Source organism: Helianthus annuus, chromosome 13 (assembly GCF_002127325.2).
Source record: "Helianthus annuus cultivar XRQ/B chromosome 13, HanXRQr2.0-SUNRISE, whole genome shotgun sequence".
Classification (NCBI taxonomy): Eukaryota; Viridiplantae; Streptophyta; class Magnoliopsida; order Asterales; family Asteraceae; genus Helianthus; species Helianthus annuus.
In genome coordinates, this window is record NC_035445.2 from 162,863,379 (window position 1) to 162,869,098 (window position 5,720).

A 5,720-nucleotide genomic window follows, 5' to 3' on the forward strand; every position below is an offset into this window, starting at 1 on the left:
ACGGAGAAAGATATAGTTCTCCTACTATGAGTGCTTTCACATCTCATTCTTCATCTCTATCTACATATTATATATACATTAATAATAGAATCCAATGAATATTATAATAATATACATATTTTTAGGGCTGTAAACGAATCTAACGTTCGGTGAACAATTCGTGAGCCGTTCTGCGGGAAGTTCGTTTGTGTTCGTTCGTTTATAAAACAAACAGACACGAACAAGAAATTCCGTTTGTTTAGTTAAATGAACAAACATGAACAGCGGTATGTGTTCGTTTGTGTTCGATAGGTCATTGGTGTTTTTAGTTTTTATATTTATTTAAGTACTTCAAAATTCTGTCAAATTAAATATATAATAAGTGTCAGATGTATTATATATTCTATTCATGAACGATTGTTTGTGTCTGTTTGTTTCCATTTGTGTTCATGAACATTAGTTTGTGCTCCTTTGTGTTCGTCAACGTTCGCTGCCTAAAATTAACAAACAAACACAAACAAGTTCATTTCCTTAACAAACGAACACGAACATGAAATCTCGTTCGATAAGTGTTCGTGAACGGTTCGCGAACACATATATTTCTTAACAAACGAACATGAACATAGTCTTGTTCGTGTTCGTTCGGTTCGTTTGCAGCCCTACATATTTTATATTAAGTGTTTTGGCCAAATGTCAGAACAGAACACCACTGGCTCCCATACATATCATTATGGTATTGCATATATAGGTTTTGGATTGGAGTCCTAACATGATTGTCGCTCTGGTGTAGTGGTAAATCTGTTGCGTTTTCTCCTATCTGGCTCCGGTTTGAATCTGGTATGACTCTTTTTTTACAACGCGACACCACCCCCTCATTTGACCCCAAACACATACACACACATATAGATAGATAGAGAGCGGCGGCTGAGAGATAAAACAGGTGACCATGACGGCGGCGCATCGTAGTCAAGACCTTGGCCAGTGCTTCCCCTTTTTGTTTTTGCCACACTGCATATTGGCGTCGGAGTTTAACGCAAATAGATGGAATCATGGTGACCTCTAGTAGTGTTAATGCGATATGTTGAAGTACGATTCGTATCGAGACTAGGGTTTCAGTGAGAGGAGCAACCACTTTGTTTGGCGGTGGGTTTGAATGACATGCCACTGCCATGATGACACCACCGTACCCAGCGACGCCACCACCTACTGGCGTAACAACCTCAATGCTTCCGACGACTCCAAAGACATCGAAAAGTTGTACGACCACGACGACCGGCTCATTTTTTTCTAGGGTTTGCTTATATATTCTTATTATTATGAACTTTGTGTAATAAGGTAAGAATGTTATTAGTTTGTTTTCTAGGGCTTCAAATCACCTGAAGCTTGGTTACATCATGCTTTCATTGCAACGGTTCGCTAAGTTTTTTGGTAAGTTTTCTTTTGGTAAGTCCCTTCGGCAGTGGCACTAAGAGGAAGAGGCATGAACCTGCCTGACGTAACCTGTAAAACATGTGGGGCAGCGGATGAAACTGAAGGTCACATACTCGTCGGTTGTAGTTTCGCTAAAAGAGTCTGGGAGGCGATTACTACATGGTTAAAAATCCCGATGGTCAGCACGGAGTGGAACATTGCGGAGCTGTTGATGGAGATGTCCGAGACACAAAGAAGTCGGAATGTAAGGAAAGCGATACATGCTGTAGCAATTCAAACGATGTGGATATTGTGGAAGACAAGAAATGAACGGGTTTTCAAAGGAAGGCAAGGTGTGGTCCAAACGGTAGTGGAAGACATAAAGGAGGCCTCTTTTCGGGGAATGAAGCAGAGATCAAAATATTGTATGATATCGAGGCGGGGATGGTGGGATTTTAATGTAAATTTGTAGTACGGGTTTGGTTTGTTTGTTTTTCGTTTTCCTTTTTCGAGTTGTTTTCTACTGTTTAATGTCCAGCTCCTGGCTGGGAACTATGTTTTGCTTTTGTTTTCGTATTTCTATTAATGAAGGTTCCGTTGGCTATTAAAATATATATATATATATATATATATATATATATATATATATATATATATATATATATATATATATATAAACTAAAAAACTTGGATTATCATTTGATTTTTCCCTCTTTCAGCATTGTTTTCATTGAAAGCTTCCATGTTTCTTGTTTCTTACAAAACATATTTTTCTCTAAAATTTTGGAGACGGGAGTCTCACTAGCAGCCTTTCTAATCCTGTGGGGTAAAAGTAAGATTGTATACATCTTACCCTCCTCAGACACTAGATTAGCTTTGCTATTGGTGGGATTTACTGAGTATGATGATGATGATGACTTTTCTCTAAAATTTGTTTATTTTTTTAAAATAAAAATCAAATTTCTCGTTCTTTATAAATATTTTTATCTTACTCACAAACACTTATTTTATTATTTGTTTCTCTTTTTCATAGACTCACAATAAATTATAGATGCTTGGATTTGAGCCTCTAAGTATAGAGGTTCGCTTTTGTTTTCTCTAATTTGTTCTCTATTACAGAGAATGAGAACTAGTGATGTTAGAAATATTCTTCTCTAAAAAGTAGAGATGAAGAGTATGTAGAAGGTGGGATGTGATTCGTCTAAGCCTAAGGAATTTATAACTCAACGGAATAATACGGATAACAATAATTCTCATACTTTGACAACTATAACAATTATTATAAGGGAACTTTTGATAGTAGATGCTAATAATCAGAACAAAATTGATTGATGAATTTCTAATACAATGAAAAATGGAGGATAATAGTTAAACTATCATCCAAACCTCCATGTATGCTTGATGAATTTCTAATACAATGAAAAATGGAGGATAATAGCTAAACTATCATCCAAACCTCCATGTATGCATAATACGCCAAGCATCATTGGGCCAACCGGCATCGATTTTGGAAAAATAAAAACCAATCCTGGTGATGCTCCAATAGCATCTATTCATGCTAAACAAACTCCTACCACATAATTTACTGATTTCATCGTCGAAAACTGGAAACGTGGTTTCTTCACGAGGAGTAACGCTGTTGTTACCTTCAAACCAATAGAAACGACAATTATATTTGTTTGCTCCGTAGAAGTCCATACGGAATTTCCAAGAAACAGACTCCCCAGGGTGAATCACCTCAGCTCCACGATCGTCACATCCCACCACAACTTGTGGAACTTCTCTATTAGTAATTGTAATTCTATATGGTTCAAGCCATTTGCTCGAAGGTGGGGTGGTGTGGGCGTTCAAAATACCAAAAACATGAAACACAAAGAAAACACAAAAATTAAGTTTTAGTAAAAGACTCATAGTTAAAGCTGATATGTAAACGTACTCTCATTGTGGGCATATATAGAAAAGGAGATGGCATTTGATATGGAAAAAAAATAATTCCGTTCAAAGATTTGTGATATGTAAAAAGATAATTGTTTGTGAAATACACGACAAAATATTAATTACGAGGAGACTGGTCAAACCTAGGCTATGTGGTATGGGTCCGTCACCCCTCCCGTTCTCACCCGGCGAGGCCAGCAACACCAAACCGCCGCCCCCCCCCCCGGCCCCCGTCCTTTCCATCGATTCTTAGACGTTGGCGACGGAACATTTTGTGGGGCCCAAGACCAAAAGTAGCCGTTATTTTAAAAAAAATTAATTTCTAATTTAATTTATTTTTTCAAACGGTAATTGCAAAAAAACACCCAATTCACTCCCACTTTTATAAATACTCACCTCTTTTACACATTTTTTCACAATTTTTCACCCACTACAATCTCATATTTCTCTCACATTTTATAACCCCTCTTCCCTTTTTATAAAAACTCATCTATTTTTACACCATTTTTTACCCGCTACCACCCCATCTACCTCTAAAAAATTATCATGGCTTCACCTTCTTCCATTTCTTCAATTTCTTCTATTTCTTCATCATCTTCATCTACATGGTATTCTTCAACTTCGGAAGAGGATGCTATTATGCATAACATGGTTATGAACGCGACTCAGGTCATCATGGCGGGTGATGAAGCGTCGTCCCAAAGGCTAATTAGACGAGCAAAATTAAACCGAGACCAAGAAGGTATTTTAGTATTTTTTTTCGTTATGTTTTATATAGATTTTAAAATGTATTTTATAATTAATTTCATTTATGTTTCGTTTTAAATTTATAGCCGCCCACGTTAAACTAGTAGCTGATTATTTTGCCGACGAACCCGTGTACCCAGCCGAGATTTTTCGACGTCGGTTCCGCATGAGTCGTCCACTGTTTTTAAGTATTGCAGGCGACATAGCCCAGTCTGATCCATTTTTTACACTGCGAAACGACGTTAGGGGGCAAAGGGGTTTCAGTAATTTACAAAAATGTACGTCGGCCATTCGCCAACTGGCATACGGTTTCGCACCCGATGCATTAGACGAGTATATAAGGATGTCTGAAAGAACCGCACGTCTATGTTTGCACAAGTTTTGTGAATGGATTGTCAAATTGTATAGCAAGCGATACCTGCGGAAGCCAAACGCAAACGACGTTCAAAAGTTATATCAAGCACACGAACAGAGACATGGTTTCCCAGGAATGCTCGGGAGCATTGATTGCATGCACTGGCCGTGGCAGACCTGCCCAGTTGCCTGGCAAGGTCAATATACTAGGGGAGATCATGGACATCCGACTATTATTCTAGAGGTTGTTGCGTCACAAGATCTCTGGATCTGGCATGCTTTTTTTGGTCTACCTGGTTCGCTCAACGACCTTAACATCATATACCAGTCACAGGTATTTGAGGATGTAGTGGCGGGTACAGGTCCAGACACAAGCTTTACGGTTTCGGGGGTGGAATACAGGCGAGGTTACTACCTAGCCGATGGGATATACCCAACGTACTCGACAATTGTTAAAACTATTCCGTACCCGACTGAAGATAAAAGAAAAAAGTTTGCGAAGTTTCAAGAGGGTGCGAGGAAAGATATTGAACGGGCTTTTGATGTTCTACAGAAAAAATGGCAAATCATTGAACATCCAGCACGTTCGGCTACACCAAAGCGGTTACGAAACATTATGTACGCTTGTATCATCCTTCATAACATGGTCATTGAAGACGAAGGTAGAGCGATATGCGAGTACGATGAAAACGCGTCTACTGGAAATTCTGTTCCAGTTAGTGGGCAACAACAAGATTTGAACATGTTCGCTCTACGTAACGAGTACACACATCATAACCTACAAGCGGACTTGGTGGAGTACATTTGGAACAACGTTCAAAACGAACCCGACAACGACATGGAAGACGAAGACTAGTAGCTTATTTTAATATATTAGGATTTAAGTTTATGTTTTTTTTAAGTTTATTTTTTTTAAGCTTATGTTTTTTTTTGTTTTTTTTTAGTTTTTTTTAAGTTTATGTAATGTTTTTTAAGATTAATGAAAATATTTTGTTAGTTTTTTTTGTTAAATGTTAAAAAAAGTAGAAGATTAAAAAAATTAAAAAAACATAAAAATGGTGGGGAGTACTATGACTAGGACCATCCTCCCATACCCTCCACTTTTGGGGGATGGGCCATCCTTGGGAGGACTCTGACGTGGCGCCTACGTGGCGGATAGTCCTCCAAGGATGGGATGTCACCATACCCTCTAGCCTTATCAGACCTGCTAGACCAGATTCAAAAACTAGCTAACCCAATTAATAAAAGAGTAACATAGATGGGTGATCTTTGTGATTTACTAAAAGAGTTAACTG